The sequence below is a fragment of the Ambystoma mexicanum genome, chromosome 14, assembly GCF_040938575.1.
Source record: "Ambystoma mexicanum isolate Mex_15411 chromosome 14, UKY_AmexF1_1, whole genome shotgun sequence".
NCBI classification, from domain to species: Eukaryota; Metazoa; Chordata; class Amphibia; order Caudata; family Ambystomatidae; genus Ambystoma; species Ambystoma mexicanum.
In genome coordinates this window covers 329908035-329922790 of record NC_090940.1, presented here as the reverse complement: position 1 = coordinate 329922790, position 14756 = coordinate 329908035, and the positions used below count along the sequence as shown (strand labels likewise).

General features: G+C 49.9%; 1 protein-coding gene across 1 annotated transcript in view; it reads right to left on the bottom strand.

Annotated features, from left to right (window-relative positions):
* RTRAF (RNA transcription, translation and transport factor) overlaps nucleotides 1–14756 on the bottom strand; it is a 229573-nt gene that overhangs the window by 33581 nt on the left and 181236 nt on the right. The gene's annotated exons all lie outside the window — the stretch shown is intronic.

Here is a 14756-nt window from a genome sequence, read left to right as displayed (position 1 = left end):
TTCTCTGGCCTTTTGCTAATTTCCTATGGGGAAACTGACTAGTCTTTCGTACCATCAGTACTGGGAAACTGTTTCCCTTTTGTCTTTTTTACTTATTTTGGTAGCTTTCCTATCGGTGAACACAGCATCTCAAAATGAAGTGCATGGGGTTACCACCTTAGTTTTTATCACCTTAGTCTTATACACTATGGATTTTATGTTTGTTTTATATGTGCTAATGGACTAGCTGATGGCAGCAATTACATTTTTTTTTTTTACCATTTTGCATTCTTTTTAGTGTGCCGATTAACATTTTCATAGTCTGGCTAGCAAACGTGGCTGGTGCCTTAAAGTGACCATATTGTTTCTTGGCCTTCATCCTGCATTCTCAGGTCAGGAAATTCCTAATATGTCCATGCATTGTCCAGGAAAGATGCTGTTTTCGTGGGCTAGTGCATGCCATGTGTGTGTGGAGAGAGGAAGTGGGTGGGACTGTCTGGTTCCAGTCCACAACTGTGGTGCCTGAAAGTCCAGTGTGCATGCACGAGTAAAACCCACAGTGGTCCCGAATTGGACTACAGCTGGCTTAGTGAGTGGTGCAGATCTTGCTACTGGAGGGCTGAGTTTGATCATTCACCTGACTAACAAAGTTACTCACCGTAGTGACTACCTTACTCCTAGTCCATAGTCCCCTTTCCGCCATACTTTTGGGACATTCCGTCCTGTGGAACGGGACTGGAGCACTTTTGGAAAAAAGCATCAAATTGAAAATGTGTCCTCTCTTTACACGGGGTACCACACGTGGCCGTAAACCCGTCCACCCCGCATCGCTCTTCAATCCTTTTCTATCGCCAGGTCTGAGACCATTTAAGCAATAATAGAAGATACTTATTAGAAGGGACGGCGGACGGGCTTATGGAGGAAAGGTGACTATGGACTAGGAGTAAGGTAGTCACTACGGTGAGTAACTGTTAGTTATACTCCTACGTCCCGTCCCCTTTCCTCCATACTTTTGGGAGATTACCAAGCACTCCTTACAGAATAACGGGTGGATGGAACTCCTTTACTGAAAGAGGTTTTGAGAACAGCTTGCCCGAACTGAGCATCATCCCTGTAGCTCAGGTCTAAGCAGTAATGTTTCACAAAGGCTGGTGGGAAAGCCCACGCAGCTGCTTTGGCAACGGTTTGATGTGTTTACAGAGCGACCAATAGGTAGGAGGCAATGAGGGGAAAGCATAAGCTTTCATGTTGACCCACAAGCTGCAAAGAGGACCACCTCTGGCGTGCCCCATTGTTGGAAAAGTTGGAGATGATATTGCTGTTCATCTCACACTCGTAACCGATGCCGACTGGTGCCTGAATTAATCTGCAGTCACATTGAGGTGACCTGTGATGTGTGGAGCCTGGAGCCAAATAATATACTGGGTGGCCCAGCCCAAATTTGCATGACAAGATCCAGAATGAGAGGAGTGTGCGTCGCCCTGCTTGTTGATGTAAAACCTCACTTTAAGGGAGGTATTCAAAAAGACAGCTGTGGCCCGCAGAGGTTGGGCCGCCATTATCACACACCAGGGGCGGACTGCGTCACAGGAGCAAGTGAAGCAATAGTCTCCCCAGGGGAGTCGGGGGGCCTTGGGTGCTATCCTAGCCTTGAACAAGGAACCTCAGTAGAGCCTGTTCTGGCAGATCTAGGTTGTTTACTAGAAACTTCAGTGGCTTCCCCATAAGGATCCCCGGCAGAGCAGGTACTGGAAGGCCTGTGGTACGCGACTGCCTTCCTTCGCCCCTGAACAGAATTGGTATCACCACGGCCGCGCACACGGAAAGGCTTAGGGATATACCTTACAGCCTGGACCCTAGATGAGGGACTCAATTCTATTGGTGAACAATTTAGCCCCAAGCAGGAGAACCTCAGGTTTAACCCTGGTCTTATAGCCACCTCGAGAGGGGCCTCAAGCCAAGACTCAGTACAGTTAACTTCAGATGGAATGGAGAGCCTCAGGGCGAACCCTGGTATCCAAAGCCACAGCAGAACTCGGGTCAGTCTTAGCCCCAAATGGGGAACCTTTGAAGAAACTCTGGTAATGGGAGACTGCTGCGGGGCTCCTCAGAGTAGTTTCTGGTGCGTCTCGCTGAGCCGAGACAAAAAAAAAAATAATAAAAAATAAAAAAAAAAAAAGAGTACCCGAATCTGAAGTGTTCTGCTCCCACGGAGAACCGCAGATATTTCATATGCGGGCTCCAGAGAACCGCAGATATTTCATATGCGGGCTCCAGAGAACCGCAGATATTTCATATGCGGGCTCCAGAGAACCGCAGATATTTCATATGCAGGCTCCAGAGAACCGCAGATATTTCATATGCGGGCTCCAGAGAACCGCAGATATTTCATATGCGGGCACCAAGTCACAATGTGCATTTACGCATCCTGGAAGACCACCACACTGAGTCAATCGACCCTTCGAAAGAGAGGGCTTTATTTGGCAAGGGAGTGATCAACTTGAATTTCAAGAAGAGAGGTCTGAAGGGTGGGGTAGGAGGAAAGGGCAATCGAAAACCCGCCTAAAACAATGGCCAAACCCCACCAGTCTTCGGTGATGGTTTGCCACGCCTCCAGATGAGACGAGATTCGTCCTCCCACTGAAGTGTAGTGTGACTGACAAAAAATATCATTTGGTGATTTGTCGGCAGGGAGATGATCTGTGCCTGTAGAGGAGGCTGATGGCCGAGAGAAAAACCAACCACCTTACCGCTGCAGTTTAAGGCGGGACTACCAAGGAGTTTCTGATCGGTGCGCACGGCATCCCTGAAAATCCCTGATCCCAAAGAAGGACCGAGTCTGAGAATCTAACCTCTGCGTACAAGGGGCCTTAGCTGAAGCTGCCGCCAGGACCAACAAACTGGTCCCTGTTGTCCACATGGCGTGTGAAAAAACTGCTCAACCCCAAAGGAAAAGCTCCCAGCACCATTCGACATGAAAGTTGGTGTAAGGGAGGTATCCAAAAAGGCTGCCGCAGACCAACACCGGATGAGAACTGCGTCATAGGAGAAATTAGCCAACTGTCCCCTCAGGGGACTTAAGAAACGCCTTGAAACAAGGATCCTCGGCCGACCGGTTCTGGCAGATCTAGGATGTTTATTGGACATCCTAGGAACCGATGCATAATTAGCCTCCAAAAGAGGAACCTCGGCAGAGCTGCTACTGGAAGCCCTGCTGCTGATGACCTTTACCCCCTCGAGAGAATTGGTACCACCAGACCCCGAGCGTGGGACGGTTGAATTTATCCCTCGACTCTGTCGGTACTGTATTTAGAGGAACCTTGGGTTTTAACCCGGGACATATAGCTCCCTCAAGAGGGGCCTCGAGCCGTTGCTCGGTGCGACAAGCACCAGAAACTGAGATCTCAGGGTGTAGCTCAGTTTCAGTGTGGAAAATAGCAAAAGACGAACTGAGCTGAACCTTCGCACCCAAATGGTGAACCTCTGAACCACATCCGGTTTTGGCAGGTACTCTGGTGCGCCTATTAGGACCTTGAAGCACCTCAAGAGAATCCCTGGTAACAGAGCTACACAAGCCCCTCCTGGTCATGGAATACTCTCACCGAGCAGCGGTGCTGCTCATCGCCGTCCTCATCCGCTTGAGGCTCATCCAAACTAGGCGGAAATAGAAGACTGGTCCTCCATGCCTACCGCCTCAGGTTTTGAAAGAAAACCTGAATCGGAGCCTCCGGGGATGGGGTGGAACAGGAATGAAAAGACGCTTGAACTACGTCCTCATTAGGGTCAGAGTGCAGCATCTGAAACTTCCCAAAAAACGCATCCTCAGCCGAGGATTTAGGAGCATGGTTGCCAGGAGGGTACACCCCCAGCCGGGGCCACATAGAACAGAGGAGCAAAGGCAGGAGGGAGCGAAACAGTATGAGGCAGCGGAGCCCACGCACACCGGTCAAAGAAGGGTGAAACTGGTTACTAATGCCGAAAGGAATGCTCCTAGCACCAGACGTTGCAAACGTAGGTGTACGGGAGGTATCCAAAATGGCCACCGTAGGCCACGCAGGTTGGCCTGACATCTTTCGCCACTTGAAGAGAACTGCGTCACATGCGTAGCTGAGGCACTTGTCTCCTCAGGAGAGTCAGGGGCTTAAGTAACACTTTAGCCTTACAAGGAGCCTCGGCAGAGCCGGTCCTGGGTGGTCTCGGATGCTTAGTCGACCTCTTCGAACCAGTCTCAAAATTAGCCTTCAACGGAGGAACCTCGGACAAGCCGGTACCAGAGGGAATGCAGTCTGTGACCCCCCCCTCTTTGCCCCCTCGACAGAACCGGTACCACCATAACCCTGAGCGTGGGACGGTTGAGGACAATATCTTACCGACAAGACCCTCAGAGAAAGCCTCTCAGATCTGTCGATATAGACTTTAGCCTCCACAAGAGGAACCTCAGGTTTCAACCTGGTACGTAAAGCTCCCTTAAAAGGGGCCTCGAGTCGGGACTCGGTACAGACTTTGGCCTCCACAAGAACCACCTCCGGTTTCAACCTTGTTACAGTGGGGGAAAACTCCAGAAACGGAGATCTCAAGGTGAACCCTGGTTTCCCAGCACCCAGTCGAACTGGGCTTAACTTTAGCACTGTGATGGTGAACCTCGGAACAATGTCCGGTACTGGCAGGTCCGTCAGAACCCTTGGAGGAATCTCCAGTACGCCTGTTAGACCCTTGGGGCAAACCCTGGTCACAGAGCTACAAGAAAGCTCTTAAAGTACTCCTTCATGGGGTCAGAGTGCATAAGTCTCTGAAACATCCCGAAAAAGGCATCCTTGGACAAAGAGGCTGCCAGGAAGCGGGACCGCATGCGGCAGTGGCATCCAAGCACGCCAGTCATAGGAAGGGCGGAACAGATTCACACTGTCGCGTGGATAAGGTTGTCCAACAAAAAGAAGGTTCCCAGCACCCGCCGACGATAGCGTGGGTGTGAGGGAAGAATCTAAAATGGCCACCGTAGACCACGCGAGAACGGCTGCCATTTTGTGAACATCTGATGAGAACTGCGTCACGTGTAGATGAGGCAGTTGACTCCACAGATTGGTCAGGGGACTTGACTGAAATGTTAGCCTTGACACAAGGATCCTTGACAGAGCCGATACTATGGGGCCTTGGATGTTTATTGGACATCCTGTCCCTTGAATTAGCCTCCAAAAGGAGGAACCTCGGCAACGCCGGTAACAGAGGAGTTACGGTCGACGACCTCTCCCTGTGCCCCCTCAACAGAACCGGTACCTCCACGAGGGTGGGAAAGTTGAGGAATCCACCTCACAGACAAGACCTTTACAGGCCTCTCAGTTCTGTTGGTACACACCTTAGCCTTGTTAAGAAGAACCTCAGAACAGAGTCCGGTCTTAATAGCTCCCTCGAGAGGGAGCTCAAACCAGGGTTCGGTACAGAAAGCCTCAACAGAGGCCTCAGGGCGCACCCCGGTGTCTGTGTGGGAAGCTCCAGACAAGGAGACCTTGGAGAGATCTCCAGTACCCACAGCCTCAGCACGACTATGCTGGCTATTAGCACCTTATGGGTGAACCTCGATCTTGATCCGGTATAGGAAGGTCCCTTGCGGAAACCCTTGGAGAAAACCCTGGTATGCCCATTAGGCCTGCAAGGCACCTCAGGGATAACCCCGGTAGCAGAGCTTTTGAAACCCCTTCCAGACCTGGAGGACCCCAGGAAGGAATCCCCTGGCCGGGGTGCCCTGAAAAGTAAAGAACTTACCAGGCGTCTCTTCTTTCCATCAATGAAGAGTTGGAAATGAGATGAGGAACCTTCTGGAAGATTTCCTCCGACCTACGAAGATGACGAAGTGCCCGTACTGAAAGGGAGTCCAGACACTCTAGCAGAGAGAATGGGGGCGATGCTCGCAAGAAGAACAAGTGGCAAATCACAAACGCTCCAGCATAGACAGAGGACTACGCAATCGCAGAACCGGAGCAGGAGAGAAGGACAAGGACAACAGGAAAGAAAAAAAGGTCTTCCCGGTGATGCTAGTGCGTCAAGTCTCGACCGCGCAAAGAAAAGGACTGAAGGGGGATGCGCGAGGCGGAGCTAAGGAGGGCAGGGTTACGGCCGTGTGCGGTACCCCGCATAAAAAGAGAAGGACACATTTTCCATTTGATGCATTTTTTTTTTTTTTTTTACAAAAGTGCTCCAGTCCCGTCCCACAGGACGGAATGTCCCAAAAGTATGGAGGAAAGGAGATGCGACGTAGGAGTATTTAGGATAAGGAGGAGTCCTTGTTGGGTAAGATTTTCATAGTAATGATAAGAGAATATTTTCTTACCTGTAACTCCATTTCTCCAGCATTGGTATCTTTCATGGATTCACATGCTTAGAATATTCCCCCTCAGGCTGGGAATCCTCGGTAAATTATATAGACCTTTTCCATAGGAAAAATGTCGACACTTTTGTGTCCTATCTATGTCGTTTTGGGCCACGTACGCCTGTGCCACTAGGACGTAGAGGTATAAGTAGCCCCGCCCCCGCGGCTTCCTCAGATTTCGACCCCCAAAGTAGTATGGGGGGGGACATCTGGTTTGCATGCCAGGGGAGGCCGACGGGCGCATGTGAATCCATGAAAGATACCAATGCTGGAGAAATGGAGTTACAGGTAAGAAACTATTCCCTTCTCCAGCATTGGATCTTTCATGGATTCACATGCTTAGAATAGATTGTACAGCAGTATCCCCCATAGTTGGAGGTGTGTATGCAAACCAATAACACTATAACCATGAATGCATATTCGCCATGGCTAAACTTCAAATAATAGTACATGAACAGCTAAAAAAACAACACTTTAAAGTACATTAGCCAAAGGATATACCCCTTTTATTGGGGCCTACCTTATTGAAACAGGTGCCGTAGGACTGCATGACCCATCTGTGTATCCTCAGCATGTTGTTGTTCGAGGCAATAATGTCGGGTAAACGTATGTGGTACCGACCAGGAAGCCGCCTGACATATCTCCCAGCGAAATCCCGGACCACAATGCCGACGACGACGACGACGACGAAGCAGATCTCGTCGAATGGGCTCCTGGACGTCTTTCCAGTGGTTTCCCAGCTTTTGAGTGGCAAAAAGAAATGGTAGACGACACCCAGCGGGACAGACCTTGTTTTGAGATTGCTTTACCTTTAGCCGAAGGGACATAGGTCACAAATAGCTGTCTTGTGTCCCTGAGATTTTGAGTGCGATGGAGGTAAAATTTCAGAGCCCTTCTCACGTCCAACATATGGAGAGTCCTCTCCGCAGCAGACGAAGGTGTTGGAAAAAACGTCGGTAGCACCATAGAAGAGTGCTTATGGAACATGGTAGGGACTTTAGGAATGAAGTGAGGATTAGTAGCCAACACAACTATTTTTGAAAAACCTAAAATATGGTGGATCGATCACCAACGCTTGTATTTCTGACAGACGTCTAGCCGAAGTTATAGCCACCAGAAAAGCCAGTTTCCATGATGGGAATTTCAATGACGACGATGACATCGGCTCAAAAGGAGCCTTCATTAGTGCTGCTAGAACCAGGTTAAGACTCCAGATCGGCGGAAACTTCTTTGTTGGAGGAAAAGTTCGGAACAATCCTTTCATGAAATGTTTAATCAACCAGTCACTAAATAATGGAGTTGAATGTCTCTTCCGAGTAAATCTCGAAATGGCCGCCAGATGCACTTTTATCAATGAAAAAGACAAACCTTTTTGTGCCAGGAGTAGCAAGTATGGTAGAAGCTGCTCCGGTGTGATGTGAAGTGGACGTAAACCTGGCTGATCCCCGCACCAAATACAGAATCTCTTCCATTTGTATGTATATGAAGCGTTCGTGGACGGCGCCCTTGCAGCTTGCAAAATGCGACGACAGTCCGGTCGAATTGCTATCATACCAAACTCGGAGAAATCAGGAGCCAGGCTGTCAGACGGAGGCTGTCTGGGTCGTGGTGCCAAACAGCCCCTTTGTCCTGAGACAGAAGGTTCGGGATCCTCTGGAACCTCATGGGCTCCGCTGCTGAAAGATGGAGTAGATCGGAGAACCACACTTGTCTCGCCCAGTATGGGGCCACCAGGATCACCCGACAAGGATATCTGTGAATCCATTGCAGCGTCCGACGTATGAGTGGAAACGGGAGGAACGCATACAAAACGTGTCCGTCCACGGGAAGGAGAACGCTTCCCCCAGTGAGTCTTGCTGTGGCCACCTGCTCGCGTATTGTAAGCACTTCCTGTTCTCTCTCGTCGCAAAGAGATCTAGAGCCGGACGACTCCACTTTTCGAAGACACGGTGTAGTTGTTGGTCGTTCAATTCCCATTCGTGTAGTCGATTCATCTCTCTGCTGAGAGAGTCTGCTTGCACATTTTTGACTCCTGGTAAGTGGAACGCCAATAGATATATCCTGTGGCGGAGGGCCCAATGCCAGATCTCCTGGACTTCGGTCGACAGAGTCTTGGAGCGCGTACCCCCCTGTTTTCTCAGGTAAAACATTGTTGTCTTGTTGTCTGTCATTATCCGTACAACGGATCCCTTTATGCGTGGCAGAAAGGACTTCAGGGCCCAACGCACTGCCCTTAACTCCAGCACGTTGATGTGAAGGCTGGACTCCTCCGATGACCACTGACCTTGAACTTTAAGGGAATCCAGATGAGCTCCCCATCCAGTCAGAGAAGCATCTGTCACCACAGTCATCTGGAACACAGGTTCCAGTAAGGGCACTCCTCTTGTTAGATTTTTGGAGATTCTCCACCACTGAAGTGCCTGCACGAGCTTGCTGTTGATGGTCAATTTTTCCGACCAACGACCTTGACTCTGAGCCCATCGATCCGTCAAGAATTCCTGAATGGGCCTCATGAAGAGACGACAATTGTTGATCAAGGGTATACAGGACGCCACGGTCCTTGTACCTTCTCACCAACACTCTGGTGTTGACTTTCCATTCCGATGCCTTGTGTCGTAGTTTCAGAACTCTTTCGACGGATGGTTTTACCAATCCTGACTGCGTCTGGAACTCCGCCCCCAGAAAGACCAAGGTACTTGATGGCGTTAAGGAGGACTTTTCAAAGTTTATTGTGAAGCCCAAGCGCTGTAGGAGGGACATGGTGGCATTCAGACATTCCCGTGCCCTTTCCGGAGATAATCCCCTTACTAACCAATCGTCCAGATATGGGTACACATGATGACCATCCTTCCGTAACCGGGCTGCCACTGGTGCCAAACATTTCGTGAACGTCCTGGGAGACGATTTTAGTCCGAATGGGAGGACCTTGAACTGATAGTGGGTTCGCCCGACGACGAACCGCAGAAATCTTTTGTGTCGTCGACGCATGGCGATATGAAAGTACACGTCTTGAATGTCTAGCGACGACAAATGTATCGATCGGATAACCTCTTGCAGAGTAAGCATTTTGAACTTTAGATTCTTCAGCAGCTTGTTGAGAGCCCGTAGATATAGAATGGGAAGCCATTTTCCATTGGGTTTCTTGACCACGAAATAACGGGAGTACACTCCCTTTCCTCTTTCGGCCACCGGGACCAGTTCTATTGCCCCTTTCTGCAGCATAAGCATCACTTCCTGCACCAGTATCTGAAGATGGGATTGCGGCAAGAACACTGGCGGAATGTGTGGTGGCTTGTCCTTGAACTGTAGGGAGTGACCCAGACGTAACGTGTCCAAAACCCATTGGTCCGTTGTTATGCGTTCCCACTCGTCGACGCGACGAGACACTCTGCCCCCCAGGACGCCTCGAAACATGTCATTGCTGGGTTTTTGCCTGTCGATCCTTCGCCGACGATGAGTAGGCGCCACTCCTTCTTGAGGACTGGTAATCTCTGCCTCTACAAGTAGCTTGGGCTGCTCGTCTGTAGCCTTGGGAAGAGTAGGAGGGGCGACTGAAACCTCGGTCTATAGGTGATCCAAACTGGGAGTTTCCGGAAGCACTTCTGAAAGGACGAATGGAACGAACATTTCTGCCACTTTGGAGGGCTCCGAGTGACCGAGCAGTGTCGGTGTCTTCTTTCATGCCCTTCAAGGCTTCATCCACTTTCTCGCCAAACAGTTGTTCCCATTTGCACGGCATGTCCAGCACCTTGTATTGCACCTCTGGTCTAAAAGTCGTGCACTTAAGCCAGGCTTGCCTCCTTAACAAGACGCCGTTATCGATTTGTTTAAAACCGGCCTCGGCCAGGTCGACAGCGATATTTATGGAGTGATTGGAAGCCTCTTCCCCTTCACGTACTAGTAGCATAGCGGACTTCCTGTGTTCCTCTGGCAGATGGTCTAAGATAGGAGCCAAACGATGCCACATCTCTCTATCATACCGTGCCATAATGGTCAGGGAGTTGGCTGCTTTCACTGTAGTCGCACCGACTGACAATACCTTCTTTCCAAACGCATCTCGTCTCCTGGCATCGTTGTCCGGCGGGGTCGTGCATTTGTGTTGCGACCTCGCGTTTCTGGCCGCAGCAGCAGACACCACTGAATCCAGCGAAGGTTGAGACGTCAAGCATGTGGGGGTTGACTCCGGAGCCTTGAATTTCTTTTCTAACCATCCTTTTATCGCCGGTTCTGAGAAAGGATGAGGCATGGTCCTCAACCCCTCTTGCCAGACATGGTCCAAAATGGGGATAGCAAACATCGATTTTCTTCTCTTGCCCATATGATCGAAGAGAAAGCAATCTTTCATCACTTCTTCCGGCGCCAGGCCAAATTCCGCACACGCTTTTCCCATCATTGCATGGAAGGTCCCGAAGTCATCCGGCGGTGATGGTTGCGCCGAGCTCATCCGACTCCCATGTGGGGTTCCTTGAGGGGGATAATGAGACGTCTGAAAGGGACCCTTTACGCTCTGACTCCGGCAGTTCTCCCTCCTCCGAGTGTGGGCGAGAACAATCGTCCATCGGGCAGGTTGCAGGTATTCTGGTCGTACAGCGAGGAGCCGGGCCTGGTTCGGCGATGACCGGCATAGCCTGCGGTACCGTCGGGACACCAGTGTGAGGCAACTGCGTGTCCAGACGCTGTAACAGCTTCTGTAACATGTTCAACACCTCCAAGGCACAATAGAGACTGGGGATTCAGCAAGGAATGGGATGGCACTTCCATTTGGGAGTTGCCCCGAACTGATTGCACGTAACCCCAGATCAGTCGGCTGTACAATCGGACCACGGTCATCCTCCGCTGACGAGATGGAAAGGGCTGCTTCTGGCTGCAACAAGGCCTCAGGCAAGATCGGGTCGAAATCTTCCGGCAGCCAACCCACCGAAGGTGCCACCGTCAACGACGACATCTCCATAACCGCTGTTTGACCCGCCGAAGTGATTGCGGGAAGAGCAGGCACAGATGGCAAAGAAGACGTTGACGATCTGACCATCGTCGACGAAGTTTTTGGTGCAGAGCCTTGTGGCACACCCGCCGGTTTGGAACTCGGCTTGTGGGTCGACGACACTCGATTCGAGGTAGAGCCATGGCGGTCTCCCGAGGAGGATTTCAATTTCTTTTCCTTTTTTGATGAGGAGGAAGAAGAGGACGTTTTCTTTGACGAAGAGTCCCTCGCAGGATGTTTATCTGAGGGGTGTTTTTCCGATGATTGTGGTTTCTTCGTCGGGGGGCTCTGCCGACAAAGAGCGACGAGGGGGCACCGGAGATTTAGATCTCGAGGCAGTAGAGCCTACCTCCGATGCAGGGTACGCACCCGCCCCGTCATTGAGCCAAGTCACCAGGCGTCTGTTACGGTCCTTCAGGGTCTTCTGGGAGAAGCCCTGACAGATCTCACACGTGTCGGCCGAATGATGAGGGTGAAGACAGTAAATACAGTCCATATGCCCATCACCTTCATACACTTTAAGACCGCATGTAGCACACGGACAAAACAACGCCTTTCCAGACATTTTCAAAGGAAGTCGAAGAAAAAGAACGCACAACCTAGCAAAAATAGTAGATACTCGAGGTAATCCCACTACTTTGGAAGACGGTTGAAATCTGAGGGAGCCGCGGGGGCGGGGCTACTTATACCTATGTCCTAATGGCGCAGGCGTACGCGGCCCAAAACGACGTAGATAGGACACAAAAGTGTCGAAATCTTTCCTATGGAAAAGGTCTATATAATTTACTGAGGATTCCAGCCTGACGACTGGGAATATTCTAAGCATGTGAATCCATGAAAGATCCAATGCTGGAGAAATCTTTTTGACCTGTGTCAAACCCAGAACTTTTTTTGATTTTACTGGTGGATTATTTCCACTTATACCTCTATGAGTGGGAACCTTTTTCCACACTCGCAGAGTCTTTTACTCTTTGTATGGGTGTCATTTTTAAGACTCTCCATGGTGTCTTTTAAAGGTTATCCTCTTTGACAACCTTTTGACAATAAGTGCCTATTGTTGCTGGGTTGCCCGAGGGGATCCCCCTTTTAACTTTCTCTGGCTAACCTTGTGAGAATTACAGTTCCCAGAGGTAGAAAGGATCTTTTACATTTTATTCGGTGAAACCAGCACACCACACTTTTGGAGTGCTGTGGAGATACTGAGTATCCCCTTTCACACGAAACCTGTAACAATTATGTTACAGGGATAAGTTTACCTTTAATGGCTAGTAGCAGCGATACCTTTTATTAATTTGGTGCACCTTTACTGCAGGCTGTGTGCACAGCCCCGGTAAATGCACCCATGGGTGCTCACTTTATCAAAATGGGCCCAGTTTTTTTTGCCATTTTAGTGTTCCTTGTCCTTTCTTGTTCCTTCCTCTGAAATCCAGGGTTGGAAATTCCTTTGTGTGATTTTCTATCTCCGCCGGGAGTCCTGTGGATGCCCCTCCCAGGCTCCAGTGTGTCTGAAGGCAGGAAGCGAGGGAGGAGTCCAAAACTCTGCAGCCCTTTGTGTTCCAGCCTGAGTGCATGATTCCAATTCAAACTGGAATACTGGCAGTCCTGAAAGGATTACCAACCAACCAACCTCCCCCCTTCCCTCGCCTCCCCTCCCACCTCCCCTCCCCCCTTCCTCTACCTCCACCCTCCTTCCCCTCCCGTCCCGTCATCGCCTCCCACCCCGCCCCCATCCCCTCCCTTGCCCCTCCCACCCCCCCTTCCATGCCCCCCCCCTTGATCCCTCTTCCCCCACCCTCCCTCCCAAGTCTGAATGTTGCAAGGCTGTTTGATTGGCTCGGTTCCTGCATAAGAGTCCGAACCTGGAGGCAGAAGAGGTAGTGGACCACTGGAACCAAAACCGAAGAGGATGCTGAAGGAAAAGCAAGAGACGATTTCCAGCGACAGGAGGGCATGATGTGTAACCAAAGCCTGCTGTAGCCCTTCCTTCCAATCGACCTGGGGACTCCGAAAACGATAACCCAGAGCTTGGTGAGACCCACTCTACTCGAGAAGACCTTCATTTTGAGCCATCCCACGCCATGCTGCGATCTTGCGGGGCTCCAATACCCCAATACCCAGGGACCTCAAGCCATTGTGCGGTGCACAGTCTTCCGAATCTTGCTGAAGCTTCGTGGGCATCCTGCTGGATCTCCAGAGACACAAATCAAGTCTTAAAATCCACTCACCAGAGTGCTGGACCTTTGTAACGACAAGAAACCGACTGGCAATATTTGCCTTTTTATGTGCTCCTGAAAAGGTGCAAAGTCCACACAGCTGCATCCAGCCACGAGTAAACCTTGCCTAGAGCCTTTCCTGTTTATCCCGGCTGCAAAATCTCTTCCAAGGTCCTGTTTTCAGTCACCACAAGGAATCCACCGACCAGGTTTTTGCCTGCAGATTCCGAAGTCCTGCTGCAAAATCTTCTGTGCGGAGGTACTGTGCTGGCTTGGGTATTTACTTACCTTAAGTCTCTGGTGATTCCTGTGTAGTTTTGGGGTGGCTTCTGTGATTGGGAGGCCTCTCGTCCAGTTCACCCAGGCTCACTGCTGGAATCCTCCTAGGGTGTCTTCTGTGAAGCCACTGGACCCACAACTAACGCCAAAGTAAAATACTCACCTGTTTGAACAGTCCTCCTACGGATCTCTGACTTTTGCTACTTAAGAACCTATCCTGACACTGTCTGTTGGACACTAGACCCTAGTGACTCCCCCCCCCCCTTCTGCCACTGAGACCACTCATGCTCCAATAATAAGGGAAAGACTTTGAAAGGATTGGGCCTTTTGCCTAGAAAAGAGAATACGTGTTTAAAAGTTACAAACTAACTTCTTTTGCAAGTAAGTAACTGTAACAGAGTGAACAGTACTTACCTTAGAAATGTTGTGCCATTCTGAAAAGTATATGTAAAATCTTTCTTTCCTTAGAAACTGTTTCGCTATTCTAACAGAAAGTAGATGTAAGGGTATATTACTCACCTGTGATTTGGTTGTGCTTCTTCCCAAAAGTAATGTTGGTTTCACTTCACTATTCCTGTTAGGATGAATGTATGAGTGTCCACAACTGGGTCTCACTTCCCCCGACTTGCTGTTAGCTTGTCCATAATAGGTCTGCTTTAGGTTTTACCTACCTAGAGTAACCTTGAGTCATTCAGAAAGAGTAACATTGGGTTTTGCTTTCCCTGGTCTGTTTTAGATATATACAAAAAGAGTCTTAGGTTTACACCTGCCTTTAAGTGGCTGATAGCTCCTGTAAAAAGTGCATAGGTGTTACTTGCCTTGAGCATAACTGTTATCCTAAAATAAGTTTTGCTTCCCTTAGTCTGAACTGAAAAGCAACTGTAATTGAATAATACACCCCAAGGTACAACTCCCCTAGAATAACCGTTACCCTGAATCA